An 18,498-nucleotide genomic window follows, 5' to 3' on the forward strand; every position below is an offset into this window, starting at 1 on the left:
ACCATTATAAAATTGAGAAATTTCATAATTTCAGAGACTTTTGAACTGGAATAAAGTGGAAATTTCAAATTACCCTAATTAGCATTAATTATGTTTCTGTTGATTCCAATGGAAGAGTCTTAATAACAGGTTATGGTTTTTCATATTTGGTCCCAACAATCAGAACTTTAAGGTGGATATTTTCATCTCCATTTGAAAGATAAAATAAACTGAATGGTGGGGATGGGGCAAAGTGTGTGACTAAAGTTCTCAGGAATGTTCCTTTATTTAGTTCAGGAAAAAAACAAAAAAAGAGTCAAGAGAAATATTAGCAAACTTGATTTAGTGGATCTAAAACCCTGGCTGGGAGCTAAAGTTGGAACTACATTAAATAGTGCTAATAAATCATTTTTAAGTTATTCATTTTAAAAAAGCACTCTTCCGACATCTTAAAGAGCAACCAATTTTTTTTTAACTTTAAAATCTCATCACATTGCAAATTAGAACAAAAAGTGAAGCAGGCAGAGGCAGCCCTTTCTTGAACCTAAATTAGAAACCAGACAAACATGGATTTAAGTCTCAATTGCATCATTTTGTCAACTGCATAACTTACAGCTGGGGGATCTGGGCAGTCATTCTGGTAGAAGTTCCTCAAGGCATCACGGATGCCTGTTATGCAATGTGGACATTGGGAATTCCTTTGCTATCTCTTTTGCCTACAGGCACAGTTGGTACAGGATAAAATCACCGAAACCCCAGACATGGTCTACTCGGGTGAACAGTTTTGTAACCCACTGCAAAGGTCAGACCCAGGGTACTTGAGACCTGGAGCAATTGGTGTCCCAGTTTTAGGGCCAGGGTTGAAATAACTGCCTCCTCCTTCTGCCAGTCTGGAGAATGATCGTCTCATCACAAAGAGAACAGAAGTGCAAACAGTGCCATTTTCCCTCCTCCTTATCCCATCAGTGAGAGTAGCCTGGAAGTTATAGTGGGAAGCCTAAAGACCTGTGAAGCTTTGTTTTTCTAAGTGAAAAAACATAAAACACAGAGAAAAGGGCATAAAATTGAAATGGGCACCGAACAAGTCGTTATTAAGCAAGAAACTTATTAAATAACACATAATGAGCACTCAGATTAAAAGAAAAAAATTAGAAGACAGAACATGTATGTTTTCTTCCCAATCACCATCTCCTCCTTCTCTTCTACAAACACCCAAGATCTCAACATTTATGGTAATAATTTTCTTGCTTTTTTAAAAAATTGTTTTATAACTTAAGAACACATTCAAAAATAAAATAGTTTACATTTCCCTGAGTTTAAACTTTATATAAATAGAATCATCCTGTATGTATTCTTTCATATCTTGCTTTCTTTTCTCAGCTGTTTGTAGGATGCATGTATGTTGTTGAAAGTGCCTGTAGCCATTCTTAAAAGTTGTTTCATAAACTCCAGTGCATAAATCTACCATTGGAATATATTTATCCATTCCACTGTTCATGGGCATTTGAGTTGTTTCAAAGTGTACATACATTGCAATTACAAGTAATGCTGCTGTAAATATTCCTGTATATTATCCTGGGATACGCAACCTGCATTTCTTCAGGGTACATACCTAGGAATGGAATTCCTGGGTCCCAGGGTTCCTGCTTCCTCAACTTTACGAGATAATGCATACTGTTTTCTAAAGTGATTGTCTCAACTTTACACTACCAACAGATCACTGTTAAACTGTTTAATTTTTGCAAATCTCACAGGAGTCTTGGATTTAATTTGCATTTCTCTGATTAATGGTGAGGTTAAACACACTTTCATACATTTTTGGCCATTTGGATTTTCTCTTTTACGAAGTGCTTGTTCAAATCTCTTGCCCATTTCCTTGATTGGGCATTCTGGCTTTTTCTTATGGACTCTTGTGGTTCTTCACATGTTCAGGTTACCTGTTCTTTGTTAGTCATCTGTATTGTATCTATTTTCTATCACTCTATTGTTTTCCTTTTCACTCTTTTAAAGAAATTTAGTGAATTTAAATAGTCGGGAGTGTTTAGCTTAATGGAGTTTAGTTTCTCTGTTTCTCTTTATGATTAGTTGGTGATAGATTTCTTAACCAGAAACCAAATCATTGTCATGATTTGATCATGAAAATGATCATGATTATTCTCTTTTACAGGCTTCACGGTTTCGCCTTCATCCCCTTATAAGTGAAATCAATGGGTTAAAATTCATTTTAGTTCACAATGCAAATTTTTCTTCTTTCTTGCTTTTATCTAATTGTCCTAATACTATATATGCTGTTCAAATCTTCTGTAACTTTATTCCATTTTTGTGCGTTGTCCTGTCATTACATAAAGAGGCCCAAGCCTGGGCAACATAGTGAGACTTTGTCTCTACAAAAAATTTATTAAAATTAGCCAGGTATGGGGGGTAGCACATGCCTGTAGTCACAGCCACGCGGGAGGCTGAGGTGAAAGGATCGCTTGAGACTGGGAGATTGAGGCTGCAGTGAGCTATGCTAATGCTACTGCACTTCAGCCTGGGGAAGAGTGAGACCCTGTCTTTTTTTTTTTATTTAAAGGCCTGTTAAAATCTCCCCCTGTGGCTACAGTTATGTCTATTTTACTTTTTAGGTCTATAAATATTTGCTTTATATATTTTAAGGCTGTGTTACTAAGAGTTTACAAAATTTAAAATTGGTATATCTTCTTGACAAATTGATGAATCTTTGATCAGTATTAAAAGACTTCCTTCTTTAGTGATGCGTTTTGCTTTAAAGTCTACTTAGCTCATAATAAAAACCTACAACAGATTTCCTTTGGTTAGTATGCATGGTTTATAAACCCATTTGCTTTCAACCTCCCTATTTTAGAAGTACAGTTGATCCTCATTATTTGTAGATTCCATATTTGCAAATTAACCTACCTGCTAAAACTTATTTGTAACCTCAACATCAATGCTTGTGGCACTGTCATGGCCATTTGTGGGCATGTTCAAAGCAGCTAAAAATTTGAGTCACTTGATGTGCATGCTCCTAGCTGAAGTCCAATAAGGCGATACTCTTAGCGTTCTTGTTTTCGGCAGTTTCACACAGACATAACCAGAGGATGGAGAAATGGAGACGGTAGGGGCTAGGGACAGTAGAGTGCAAGTTCTGGCTCTGGGACCAGTTGGATTAGGTTTTAATCCCAATTCTGGCACCTGTTAGTGGGGCAGCCTCAGGCAAGCCACACATTTCTGAACCTTGTTTTCTCTTTTGTGAAAAGTAAAATAGGTTCTATCAGGATGAATTTTGAAGATTTAAAATGATGATTTACATGAGATAATATAAATAGATATAATTTCCCCTGGAAGCAGTGGTTCAGTATTTGCTAATTCAGGGCTCATGATGACTTTCTGTTACGCAACAACTGTCAATAACGAGAATTGACTATGTGTAGCTCATAAATAATATAGAGATAGATTTTGTGGGTTTTAAAGAAAAGATATGTATTTAAATTAACAATCTTTTGTCTTTTGTCTGAATGATTTAGTCTATTTGCCTTTAATAGAATTAATGCTATATCATAATTCATTGGTTTTGAGAAGCCCATCACTTTGACCTCTTGACATCTCAGAAGTTAGCATGCACTCACTGTTGGCCAAATGGTGCTATGATGTAGCTGTTGTGAAAAGAAAATAAATCTTGGGGCTCCCAAATCACTAAGATAAAGGGAAAAGTCTAGTTGGGAGCTGCTTAGGGCAAACTTGTCTCCCATTCTTTCAAGGTGACCCCTCTGCTCACTGGGATAAATGCACATCTGATTGCCTCCTTTGGAGAGGCTCATCAGAAACATGAAAGAATGCAACCATTTGTCTCTTATCTACCTATTACCTGGAAGCCCCCTCTTTGCTTTGGGTTGGCCCGCTTTTGCTTTGAGTTGTCCCACCTTTCCAGACTGAACCAAAGTTCATCTTGTATATGTTGATTGATGTCTCGTGACTCCCTAAAATGTATAAAATGGATAAAACCAAACTCTGTTCTGACCACCTTGGGCACATGTTATCAGGACCTCCTGAGACTGTGTCATGGGTGTGCATCCTCAACCTTGGCAAAATAAACTTTCTAAATTAACTGAGACCTGTCTCAGATATTCAGGGTTCACACTGTCATTGCCTGAGCATGTGTATTAACATCTACAGAGTGGTAGTTAGCAGCTTTGGAGAAAATCTCTGTGACAAAGTACAGCCCTCTTTTATAAAATTCTGTGTCATCCAAGCTCTTAGTGATGCAGAATTTGTTATTGTGTGGATAAACACAGACATCTACAAGTCTAAGTCAGAAAAAAGAAAATAAAAGGTAGATTCCAAATGTGAAAGTTTTAGAAATGTCATAACCCATTGATTTCCCTTGTGATGTTCTTCTTCTGTCTGCACAAGAGTGGTGCATGGTTTTTAAAAATCTGAAAAAGTTATTTCATTATTATAGAATAAAAATTCCAAGAGTTAAGAAAGCATTGTAACAATTTTAATGCCAGTGCATTGTTCTTTATTAAAGATGGATAAAATGATAATGCTTCTTAGAATCAATTCCTCTTAGAGTCTGTGAAATACAGCTCCGTGGATGTCTTATACTCTCTTACTTTGGAATTTCTATTTCCCTCTGGTTCTCTTTGTGTATGTCTTTCTTTTTAACTTTATTTTTGGGTCTCTCCATAAGTTTGGAAGTAATACACTATTTTTAATCTTTGGTGTTTACTTGAAAAAATACTAGATGTATAATTAACTTATCCAAGTAGAAATTAATCAAAACCTTTACTCTTTCCCTAATTAATACGAAAACCTTAGCATTAACTCTAATTATCCACCTCCTGATGTAACTGCTATTGTAGTTTGATATTTTAATTCTAACTTTTAAATGTTAACACCCTTAGACATTTTTACAACTATTTTATGTAATTGTTGTTAATTTTCATTTGCCCATATATATAACACTTTTCTTGTTCTTCAGTTCTTTCTTGCATCTTAGACCTTCCATCTGGGGTCACTTTATTTCTACCTGAACAGCGAATCCTTTGGAATTGTCTTCACTGAAGTTCTGATGGTGACCAATTCCCAGTTTCTGTCTGTCTTTTTCTCTATATTTTTATATTTTCTGACCTTAGAATTCCAGACTGGCAATTATTTTCTTCCAGCACATTTAAAATATGATTTTTTGTTTCTATTTTTGCTGTTGAGATGTCTTCTGTAAGTATACCTATTTCTCCTTTAAAAATCATTTGGCTGCTTTTAAGTTTTCTATTTTGACTCTTTGGAAAATGTTCAGGTGTAGATTTCCTTTTAATATATTTTGCCTAGGATTTGTTGGGTTTCTCAAATCTGTGCACAGGTGAATTTTATCAGTTATAGGCAATTCCCAGCCATTATTTCTTTATGTATTGTTTCTGTTTCTCTTCTTCTGGACTTCTGAATAAATGTATTCTAGAACTTCTCAATATATTATACTTACTTATTACCTTCTGTTCTGTATTATCTATTTTTATTTTCTATGCTGATTTCCAGATAATTTACTCTCTAATTTTTTTTTGCTGTGTCCAATCTGCTGCTAAAATGCCCAGTATTAATTTCCAGTTACTATATTTTTTACTTGTAGAAGCTATATATATTTTTACATCGGCTATGTCATTTTTATTGCTTTTTGTTCCCTTCAGTTATTTTTAAGTTTGCCATTTATTTCATTAAACTTTGTAAGCATAGTTGCTTTAAAATATAAAGTCTGTGCAGGTCTGTTTCCACTGTCTCTTAGTTCTCAATCATAGATTTTGTTTCCTTGTATGCCTGGTTGTTTTTCATGGCTTGTTGCTCTTGCCCTTGAACAATTAATTGTAGAGAGTTCCTGTGACGTAGGAGGGACTTACCCCTCACCAGAGGTCTTTGGCCCTCGCTGCTTCTTCTAGGTCCTTGAGGCACTACCAGTAAGGGCCACCTCATGCCAAGTTCGCAGCTTTACAGTTCCTAGGCCCACCCAGGTTATGCCTTCCTAGGATACAAATTCATTAGTGAGCTGGTTGACAACCACAGTTTCTCAGGATTTCTCCCCTTTTATTTCCTTTCCTCCTGCTTTGTTCAGTGCCAAAGTGGTTTTCTCTGAGTTCTACCTCAGTGAAGAACTATGAGTTTAGATCTGGTTTTCTTTATCTGAGGATAGACTTTTGGGGATGTGTTTCAATGTGGGTGTCCTCTAAGTATTCTCACTTTTGTCCTTGGTTTCTGACCCTTGCCCTTCACAGTCACTTTACAGGATTTTAAATGTGTAGAAAAGACACATGAGTTGGGTGCTTTTAAATTCCCCTACTTGTCTTGTTACACTTAGCCAGCAAGAAAAGACAACCTCGCTGCCTCTTCAGCTCATCAATACTGTAAAGGAAGTGTGTGTGTGTTTTTAGACATTACGCAATATTTTTCATGGTTTTCAGTGGGAGGGTAGATCCAAATAATTTAGCTTGACATTACTGGAAACCAGAAGGCACATTTGGGATTTCTAAGATAAACATTTCAAAATGAAAAACAAGAGCAGATTGTCATATGGAAATTTCTGGCCCAGCACACCACATAGTGCAGATATCCCACATCCCCTCCAGAAAAGAAGACATCCTATCTTACAGGACTATGCTGAGGATGAAATTAGGGAACAGGGTGAAATTGCTAAGTGAAGTGCCGGTGCTCAAGAAAAGTTTAAGACTGAAATCTAAGACTGAGAACTTGGTTTTTCTAGTGTTAATGCTGGAGGCAATCACTATGGGGTTTAGAGATGACTTGCCACATGGCTGAGCGGATCATTAGAAACACCCAACCCCTTGGCCTTTGGGGGATTTCAATCAGAAAGGATCAGGGTGGGCATTCTGAGCTCTCCCAGAATGGCAGGCCCAGAGGAAAAGTCAAGCTGAAGTGCTTAGGGGATTAAAATAAATAAAATGCTTCACTAGAGATTAGGATTCAAGTATCAGTTTGATTTAATGATTCCAGAAGGTTAATGCACATCCCAGGCAGGCAGCCAGTTGCCCTCAGCTGGTTTGGAGCCAGCAGGATTATGGTGACAGGTGATGGTGTCTCTTCCACAATTCTGGTTTATCTGAGAAACAGAAAGAAGCTGGGATGGATGGAGAGCAGTGAGTAAAGAGGAGTGTGGAGGAGACGAGGCCAGACAGGTGGGCAGAATCTAGATCACAGAGGGGACTTGAGAGGATACAGAAGGGAATTTAAATTCATTTCCAAGTATAATGGGAAACTGTTGAAGTCTTTTAATCAACTAAGGAATGCTTGTAGCAGTTTAATTTAGGATAACAAAAACAACAAAAAAGCAAACAAGCCAAACGTCCATCAATAGGTAATGAGATAAACAAACTGTGATAGAATGAATACCACTCAGCAGTGGAAAGCAATGAACTATCGACAGACACAGCCACGTGGCTGAATCTCAGAAACACTGTGCCGAGCAAAGGAAGTCAAGCACAAAGAAGCACGTGCTGTATGTCTCCAGTGCAAGATAATCTGTACTGACATGGAGCAGATCATTGGCTGCCTGGGGCTGCAGGGCAATGGGGGCTGAACTGCAAAGGGGCATGGGGAACTTTCTGAGGGGAGGGAAATGCTCTCTAGCTTGATTATGGGGATGAACACATGGGGTCTATGTATTTGTCAGTTTGTACACTTGAAGGGCAAGCATTTTATTTGGTGCAAAGTTACCTTAGTAAAGTTGATTTTTAAAAATCTCTAGCAAATAAATGTAAATTATGTTCATTATATTCTGAACCACCGTAAGAGTTCAAGGTTAAGGAGAAAATGGATGCACAGATATTCATGTCACAGGGCCTTTCAATTATTAAATTCTAATGGAACTTCAAGCCTCTTGGTTTCTAAAGCAAAAAGGGACATAAATGTGGCCTCGTGTTTCTCACTCTCTTTAGAATAACATTGTCCAGGAGAGCTCAGTGGAATGGATGTTCCCACCCTCACTTAAACATGGGATGCTGTGCTTTAGGGAGGTGGTAAATATGCTGCTCCAGGTGACCATTGTGACTGAAGAGAGGTAAACCTTAAACCCAGTCTGTGAGATACCCCAGTTCATCCCCTCTTTACACTGTTCCAAGGGCTGGGCAGTGAGAGGTGGATGAAAGCTCCAGTTCCAACAAACAGGTTTCACAAGACTGCTGTCCTCCCCAGGAGTCAAGGGGCTTTAGATTGAATTAGGAGGTCCTATCACCGACATCAAGCGATCTGATGGGGTGACTTCTTACGCTAACCAGGTTTCTCAAACTATTGACATTTTGAACTGGAAATTTTTTGCTGTAGGAAGGTTGTCCTTTGCATTGTAGGAAGTTTTGCAACATGCCTGGCCCCTACCTACTATAAATAGATACCAGTAAAACACCAACCCCATTTGTGAGAACTAAATTTGTCTCCAGACACTGACAAATGTCCCAGGGGTGGAAGGGGAATTGTCCCCGGTTGAGAACCACCACCTTAAACCTTTCCATGGTTCTCCATTGTCCACAGGATGTAGTCTATGCTCTTTAGCATGGCTTAGAAGCCCTGTGCAATCTGCTCCACCCCCTCCAGACTCCCTCACCTCACACTTGCCACTTCCCTCTTCACATCACATAGCGTGCATCAGGAACAATCCATTGGCCAATTGCTCCTTCTCTAAACACCATCCTCCTTCTTGCTGTATGCCTTGTTCACTCCGTGCCTTCTTCAATAGAATGCAGTCTTCTTTCCACTACCTTTTCCCAGCTAACTTCTACTTAATACTCAAAATTCGACACAAGAATGACTTATTTTGATGGTTCCTTAAAATGATATACCTTTTGCACTATTCTAACAATGAGCAAGTACTTTTTTGGTTTGCACAATAACAATCAAAAGTTGCTTTACTTTTTTTCCTTTTTTTTTTTTTTTCTTTTTTTAACAGAGTCTTACTCTGTCATCCAGGCTGGAGTGCAATGGTGCAATCTTGGCTCACTGCAATCTCCGCCTCTCAAGTTCAAGCAATTCTCCTGCCTCAGCCTCCCAAGTAGCTGGGACTACAGGTGCACACCACCATGCCCAGCTAATTTTTTTGTATTTTAGTAGAGACAGGGTTTCACCATGTTGGCCAGGATGGTCTCGATCTCCTGACCTCGTGATCTGCTGGCCTCAGTCTCCCAAAGTGCTGGGATTACACGTGTGAGCCAAGTTCTTTTTGTTTTTTTCTTTAAATTTTTTTTTTTTTTTTTTTGAGACAGAGTCTCACTCTGTCACCCAGGCTGGAGTGCAGTTGTGCAATCTTGGCTCACTGCAAGCTCCACCTCCCGGGTTCACACCATTCTCCTGCCTCAGCCTCCCAAGTAGCTGGGACTATAGGCGCCAGCCACCACGCCTGGCTAATTTTTTTGTATTTTTAGTAGAGATGGGGTTTTACCATGTTGACCAGGATGGTCTCGATCTCCTGACCTCATGATCTGCCTGCCTCCGCCTCCCAAAGTGCTGGGATTACAGGCATGAGCCACCATGCGTGGCCAAATTTTATTTTTTTTAAAGTTCCGGGGTGCAGGATGTGCAGATTACACGTGCAGGATGTGCAGGTTTGTTGCATAGGTTCATCAATGACAGACTGGATAAAGAAAACGTGGTAAATATACACCATGGAATACTATGCAGCCATAAAAAGGAATGAGATCATGTCCTTTGCAGGGACATGGATGAAGCTGGAAGCCATTATCCTCAGCAAACTAACACAGGAACAGAAAAGTTGTTTTTCTTTAAAGCTTGTCCCAAGCTGGGAAAATTCTCCTCTGACTCCCCCATAGAATTTTCTTTTTTTTCTCTTTTATTTTACTGGTTACACTGTGATTAACTGTTTCTCTATTGGCCTCTATTAGCCAGTGAGCTTTTCAGCATGGGGGTGCTGATGTAATTGCCTATGTGTACTAGGGCTCAGCAAAGACCCTGGCCCAGAGAGAGTCTCAGGAAAGCCCTGGGACATGGACCTACCTATGGGACAATCACATGCAAGAAAGCCTTGGGCCAGGTTGACATCTGTGCTGCAGATGGGGTGGAGGCACTGCCTTAGCAGGTGAACACTCTGTCCAGATGCAGGGGGCTGGGGCTGGTGAGCTCTTTGGGTTTCTTCCTTCCCCTGTTCCAAAAGGACATTGGACAGGTTCACTTGAGCCAGGGCACAAGAGAATTTTACTAATAAATCGTGTTATAGTCTGAATGAATCACTAGTAAAGCATGGGTTGGAATGAAGACAAGATTTATTTTCTTACTGCCATACACAACTAATGGATTTTAACTTTAACTTCCTGTACAACCATTGGAAAAAGTGCCCTTAGCTTGAGAGGTGGAAGTGGATGCATAGGACAAAGGACAGCCAGGGGCCGTACTTGACAGAGGGTGAGTTGGAGGGGATACCCTCCATCATCCTGAGAAAATGCTTCAGAAGCCCTGGGGACTTCAAACACTCTTACTGGTGACCCAGGGTAAGACACCCCTGAGAACACAAGAGGAAAAGACCAGTAGGTTCCTGGAGAGCTGCCCGGGGTTGACTCTGCTGTGGGATTGTACTTTACTGTATTACCAATGTGTGCCCCATCCCCCAATGCTGGTTGCCTGTTATCTTCCTTCTCGTCCTTTTCTGGACAGTACTAGGGAAGGGCTCCCCACTGGGGCCCTACTGGCCTTTGCGGAATGACGAGTTTTTGGTATGGGGGACTGTCCTACACACTGCAAGATGTTAAACACCCTGGCCTCTGGTTACTAAAAGCTAACTAAAATGGTTTGGCTCTGTCCCCACCCAAATTTCATCTTGAATTCCCACATGTGGTGGGAGGGAGCCAGTGAGAGGTAACTGAATCATGGGGGCAAGTCTTTCCCATGGTGTTCTGGTGATAGTGAATAAGTCTCATAAGATCTGATGGTTTTATAAAGAGGAGTTCCCCTGCACAAGCTCTCTCTCTTTGCCTGCTGCCATCCATGTAAGATGCGACTTGTTCCTCCCTGCCTTCCACCATGATTGTGAGGCTTCCCCAGTCACGTGGAACTGTAAGTCCAATTAAACCTTTTTCTTTTGTAAATTGCCCAGTCTCGGGTATGTCTTTGTCAGCAGCGTGAAAACAGACTAATACGCTAACAACACCCCATCCCTGTCATTGTGACAACCCCAATGTCTCCTCCCACTCTATGTCCAAATGCCACCTGAGGAAACTGAGCGCATCTAAACTAGGGCCTCTTAAGCTACCTGCCTAAGGGAAGGACCATTGCAGCTGAGCATGGGAGAACAAAAGGTCGTTTATTTGATATTTTTGGTTGCAAGAACCTCTCCTTTAAGCTCTCAAAGTTCAAGCACTCAATAACTGGGATTACTTTTATATAGAGACCAGCGTCAGCCAAATGGACCCAAATCTACAGGCCAAATCTGGCCCACAACCTGTTTTATTAACACACAGCCACACTCATTATCCATGTGTTTTCTATGGCGACTTTCATGCCATGTTGGCAGAGTTGAGTAGCCACAACAGTAGAGATCAGATGGCCCACAGAACTGAAAGCATTCACTACCTGGCCCCTTAGAGAAAAAGTCTGCTGACTTCTTTCATAGACAGTAGTTTTGAAAAATTATGTGCCTGCCCAGACCTGAAAGAGTCTCCCACTCAAGAAGGAGGGATAAGAGGGGAAACAAGAAAACCCCGACATCAGTGTGTCCCTGAGAAGGGGCTCTGTGCTGTGTCTCCACTTCACAACCCACGTGTGGTCCCTAGGAGGAATGGAGGCGATAGACTCTAAAAGGGTGAAAGAGTCAACAGCAGAGGGAAATTGACTCTCATTTCTTGGGTGAAGCCTGGGACACTGCATGCCCCACAGAGTTCTCAATTGGTCAACATTACATGGGGGATAGGAACTCTGTATTAGAAATGACTTTGGAATGCATCTAGGGAAATTGGTCTGAATCAGTCTCAGAGAGCTCCCACTTGCCCCAGTGTGGTGAAGGGAGCAGCTGGATGATTCTCCTTATGGCTTACGGTGGCATGGAGATAGGGTATATTCACTGGGCAGATTCGTCAGAATTCATGAAGAATGGCAAGATTCCTCTAGAATGCCATAAGATATGAGATTTGGCCAGAGGCCTGGAGGGGTTGATGGTCAGGATGAGGAAAGCACTGATGGTTCCTGGTGCTAAAAACCAGCTGGGAATGTGAACATCTCAGTGGATACACACTTGAGGAGAGGGAGGCATCAAGGACCAGACTTCCCTTCCTACAACGCCATGCACCGTGAAGCAGCATCCCCTGCCCCAGGATAGATGTAACACCAGAGATGGGGGTGTGGACCTTACTGATCTTACAGACTGAGTTTTAGTTTCCACCTTCTGGTGGAATAAATGCATGAATCAAACTTCAGTTAAAAATAAATTGATTTCACTGTACATCTAAATTTGTAGATTGAAAGTCATACCTGCAAAAACTTATTACATTTCCTTTGCACTCTCCTGTGGTAAGCACCGTGGAGGGCCTGAAAAATGACACCAGTAGAGCCCCTGCCCTCCAGGAGTTCTCAGCAGAGGCAGGGAGCAAGCCATATCTGATCTCACCATTATACAGAGTGACAACCTGCTCATGTGTGTTTCTATGCGTGGTTGAGAAGAGGGGATGGGAGATAAAACTGAAAGGATATATGAGGCAGGGCTTCAGATGCCAAGGAAACCATTGGAAGATTTTAAGCAAAGGGTTACATGTACACGCTTGTGTTTCAGACAGGACCCTCTGGAGCGTGAGGAGGCTGAGACGTGGGCAGGAAGAACAGTGACTCGTGCAACAGTCTTGGGGAAAGTGGGAAGGTCAGTTCAAGGAAGGAGCAGTGGGTATAGAGAGGAGGAACTGATATAAGAAAGATGTGTAAGAAATTGGGAGAATGAGGCCTAGTGGCTTATTGCCTGGGAGAGGAGGATTTCCAGGTCAAATTTTGAAAGGTGCTCCCACCACTCCACTGGATTTTGTAACTACACTTTCAATGTTGTCTTCAAAATATCATTTATGAGGCAAGCTTCATATTGTGAGCTCGTTGCAAGGCTCAGGAAAAGTAGCATATTAGAGGGTACTTGGATAAGCTTTGGTATAAATAAGCTTTGGTTGAGTCAATAGGAGATTGGTCATCTTTGCCCAGCACTTCACATTTATTTATTTATTTATTTATTTATTTATTTATTTAATTTATTTTTTATTATTATTATACTTTAAGTTCTAGGGTACATGTGCATAACGTGCAGGTTTGTTACATATGTATACTTGTGCCATGTTGCTGTGCTGCACCCATCAACTCGTCAGCACCCATCAACTCGTCATTTACATCAGGTATAACTCCCAATGCAATCCCTCCCCGCTCCCCCCTCCCCATGATAGGCCCGGGTGTGTGATGTTTCCCTTCCCGAGTCCAAGTGATCTCATTGTTCAGTTCCCACCTATGAGTGAGAACATGTGGTGTTTGGTTTTCTGTTCTTGTGATAGTTTGCTAAGAATGATGGTTTCCAGCTGCATCCATGTCCCTACAAAGGACACAAACTCATCCTTTTTGATGGCTGCATAGTATTCCATGGTGTATATGTGCCACATTTTCTTAATCCAGTCTGTCACTGATGGACATTTGGGTTGATTCCAAGTCTTTGCTATTGTGAATAGTGCCGCAATAAACATACGTGTACATGTGTCTTTATAGCAGCATGATTTATAATCCTTTGGGTATATACCCAGTAATGGGATGGCTGGGTCATATGGTACATCTAGTTCTAGATCCTTGAAGAATCGCCATACTGTTTTCCATAATGGTTGAACTAGTTTACAATCCCACCAACAGTATAAAAGTGTTCCTATTTCTCCACACCCTCTCCAGCACCTGTTGTCTCCTGACTTTTTAATGATTGCCATTCTAACCGGTGTGAGATGGTATCTCACTGTGGTTTTAGGACCACACATCTACAGCCATCTGATCTTTGACAAACCTGAGAGAAACAAGAAATGGGGAAGGGATTCCCTATTTAATAAATGGTGCTAGGAAAATTGGCTAGCCATAAGTAGAAAGCTGAAACTGGATCCTTTCCTTACTCCTTATACGAAAATTAATTCAAGATGGATTAGAGACTTAAATGTTAGACCTAATACCATAAAAACCCTAGAGGAAAACCTAGGTAGTACCATTCAGGACATAGGCATGGGCAAAGACTTCATGTCTAAAACACCAAAAGCAACGGCAGCAAAAGCCAAAATTGACAAATGGGATCTCATTAAACTAAAGAGCTTCTGCACAGCAAAAGAAACTACCATCAGAGTGAACAGGCAACCTACAGAATGGGAGAAAATTTTTGCAATCTACTCATCTGACAAAGGGCTAATATCCAGAACCTACAAAGAACTCAAACAAATTTACAAGAAAAAAACAAACAACCCCATCAAAAAGTGGGCAAAGGATATGAACAGACATTTCTCAAAAGAAGACATTCATATAGCCAACAGACACATGAAAAAATGCTCATCATCACTGGCCATCAGAGAAAGCACTTCACATTTCATAAAAAACTTTTACATGAATGATCTGTGAGTTAGGGATCACAAATCTCCCCATTGGAAGATGAAGAAAATAAGCCATGATGAGACCAGGTGACAGCTCATCAATTTGGTGAGAATTGTGGTTCTTTTGAAACATTTGCTGTTATTGTCTTTTTTTTTTTTTTTTTTTTTTCTTTTGAGACAGAGTCTCGTTCTGTCACTCAGGCTGGAGTGCAGTGGCATGATCTCGGCTCACTGCAACCTCCACCTCCTGGGTTCAAGTGATTCTCCTGCCACAGCCTCTCAAGTAGCTGGGATTACAGCTGTGTGCCACCATGCCCAGCCCCTAATTTTGTATTTTTAGTAGAGTCAGGGTTTCTCCATGTTGGCCAGGCTGCTGTCGAACTCCTGACCTCAAGTGATTGATCCACCTGCCTCGGCCTCCCAAAGTGCTGGGATTACATGCATGAGCCACCATGAATGGCCTGCTTTTACTCTTTCTTTGTCTTCCAATCTGGGTTTCTCCTTTGACAAGCTGAAGATTTCATTATTAATGACAGCAAGAGGAAAAGGGGAGAAAGGAAGAGAAGAAAGAAAGAAAGGGAGGAGATAAGAAGAGATGCCTAACGTTCTGCCTACTGAATTCGGGGATGACCTCCGTTCTGCTCTGCCTACCTTCTGAGACAGGCGGAAGATCTGAAAAGGTAGGAACATGGACTCTGGAGTCTGAAAAACCTGGATTTGAATTCCATGTCCACCACTCATTTAGATCTCTGACTTCAGACTTAATCTCTTTGTGCCTCAGTTTCCTCACCTGTCAACTGGGGATAATGTTAGAATGACTGTAAGGATTAAATGCTATGATGCTTGTGAAATGCTGGACATATGGTAAGCACTTGCTATGGTTTAGATGTTCATGCCTTTCAAATCCCATGTTGAAATGCGATGTGCAGTGTTGGAGATGGGGTCTGATGGGAAGTGTTTTGGTAGTAGGGGTGGATCCCTCATGAATGGATTAGTGCTCTCCCTCAGGATGGGTGAGTTTTCACTCTGTTAGTTCCCATGAGAGCAGGTTGTTAAAAGAGCCTGACACTTCTCCCCTCTCTATGGCATTGGCTGTTCTCTTGCCGTGTGAGTTCCGCATACTCCAACTCCCCTTCACCTTCCACCATGGTGAAGCAGCCTGAGGCTTTCACCAGAAGCAGATGCACCATCTTCAACCATCCAGCCATCCGAATTGTGAGCCAAATAACCCTTTGTAAAAATAAATTACCCAGCCCTGCAAAGACCAGGGACAAGGCTGTCCCAGGCAGAAAGGCCAACTAGGCAGAGATATCATGCAGCAGTATCAATGCAAGAGTGTGTGAGGAACAGAAGGGAGGGCAGTGTGACCAGCACAGTAAGCCCTGGGGAGCTGGCCTCGGTCATGGTCAGAGAGAGAGAGAGGTAGGAGCCAGCTGACATAGGGCTGGACATACAGTAAGGAATATGGAGATGAAGCTCAGACTAGCAAGGTGGCAGTGAATATGGAGGGAACTGGATACATTAGGGGCATGTTTTACAGACAGGAGTGATGGGGCATGCTGATAGATTCAACGTGGAGCATGAAGAAAGTGGAATAAAAGTTAATACATGGATAGAACAGATTTTCAAACTGATACATAATTGTATATGTTTATGGGATATTTTGATACATGCACACAGTGTGTAATGATCAAATCAAAACATCCATCACCTCAAGATTTTATTTTTTTTCTTTGTGTGGAAAGTATTCAAAATCTTCTCTTCTTGCTCTTTTGAAATATGCAATAAATTATTGACAGCCATAGTGACCACACTGTGCAATAGAACACGAGAACTTATTCCTCCTATCTGCCTTTTTGCACCCATTAACAAACCTCTCTACATCACCCCCACCCTACCCTTCTCAGTTTCTGGTAACCACTATTTCATTATCTAGCTCTATGAGATCAACTTCTTTAGCTCCGAAATATGAATGAGAACATGCAATATTTATCTTTCTGTGCCTGGCTTATTTTACTTAACATAATGTCCTCCAGGCTCATCCGTATTGCTGCAATGACAGGATTCCATTCTTTTTATGGCCGAATGACATCCCATGTATAAATACATACACAATAGAATATTGTTTTATCCCACTAACACTTTGACTTTTGACATGAGCAGTTAGATATATGTTGAGACCTAAAAGCTAGGTGGTGGAAGGCTGGGGGAAAGGTAGTTTGAGACTGTGTTAAATTTTAATTTTCCACCGGACATTATTATGGTGATGACCAACAGGTGGGCTGCAGTTCTACGGAGAGGCCAGAGCTGGAACTAGAGAACTCTGAGTGCTTGGTCCTTGGTACCAGGTAGCATTTAAAGGTATGGAGATGAACGAAATGACTAGAAACAGCGTGTGCTCAGTGGCCGTGTCCAGAAGAGATCCCCGAGGCACTCCACATAATCTTCGAGGGACTGGAAGGGGAGAAGTAGCCAGCAATGAGACCGAGAAGGAGCAGCCAGGGAGGTAGGAGGACATGTGATCGGCATGAGAAACTGTCCTACACACTGCAAGATGTTAAACACCCTGGCCGTGTCAGAAGCAAGCATTCATGATAAGTGTGCTCATGTGTGTTAGGAAGTGGGAAAGAGAAAACAGCTGGAAAAGTGCTTTGTAACACACAGATGCTATAGCTTCAAATCACACAAAAGTGAGAGATGAGGCCAAAACCTCAAACCTAAATCCTTAAGCCAATGTGCCCAACTAGACGAAGGCCAGGGGTCCAGCATTACTGGGTGCTTTACGACTTGTGATCCTTCTGCAAGGCAGATATGATTATCAGCCCATTTTACAGATGGGAACTATGAGGTCCAAAGAGGCAAAGCAACCTGCCTCACTTCTAAATGTTGGATTTTCTTGGGGCTTGGTCCTGAGTTCTTTGAACTTTCTATGTAATTGCCCTAGAAAACATCACTCAGTTCCAAGGCTTAAAATAACATGTTAAGCTGATAACTCCTAAAGTTGGATCTTCAATCCGAACCTCTCCCCTGAGCTGTTGACCATTTCTGACTGCTCACTCGCTGTCTCTACCAGGATGCCTCCCACATACATGTCCCGAACGGAACTCCAGAGCCCCTCCCCCAGCTCCTTTCCTTCCAACCTGTTTTTCCCTCTAGCCTTCTCCCTCGTGGGAAATAGCACTAAAGTCACCCAGTTGTGTCATTTTAGATGTCTTCCTCTTTTTAGCCCCCAGAACTCATCCATCACTGAGGCCCATTTCTTCTGCCTCCTAAAACTCTCTTGAATACACTCCCATCTCTCCATCTTTACTGCCGCCTGTACTTCATCTAGACTGCCATTCCTCTCTCCTGGGGGACCACAGGGGCCTCCTAAGTGGCCTCCCAGATTTCACTCTTGTTTCCCTCCAGCCCACCAGCAGCTAGAGAGATCTTTAAGGAAACAAAGTAAAATGGATCGCGTCATTCCTCTGCCTGAAATACCCTCCAATTCATTGTTAAGACAAAAGTCCAAAGTCCTTTCACAGCCCACCCAGCCCCTGTCCTGACTTGTCCTACTGGCCTTGCCACCTTTATCTTGTGCCAGCTGACCATCCCCTTCCCTGGCACTCTCCTCCAGGCACCTGTTTTCATTTCTTGGCCATACCAAGCTCTTCTTGCCTCTAGGCCTGTGCCCTGTGCACCCGCTATAGCAGGCTCCACATCCTTCAGGTCTGCCTTTAAACCTCTTCTGAGAAACATTTCTTTGCCACCCTGCCCAGGGAAAATCCCTTCCTGTTAACTTACCTTATACTCTCATTCTTTTCTGCACTGGCACCATTACATCTTTCTAACCCATAATTGTACATTTGTTTCTTTGCCAACTTAGTTATTAGCAACCTCCCCTACAGCCAGACCATCAGCCCCATGATAACAGAGTTTGATTTTGTCAGTGCCATTCATTGTTGTA

The sequence above is a fragment of the Macaca mulatta genome, chromosome 6, assembly GCF_049350105.2.
Source record: "Macaca mulatta isolate MMU2019108-1 chromosome 6, T2T-MMU8v2.0, whole genome shotgun sequence".
NCBI lineage: Eukaryota > Metazoa > Chordata > Mammalia > Primates > Cercopithecidae > Macaca > Macaca mulatta.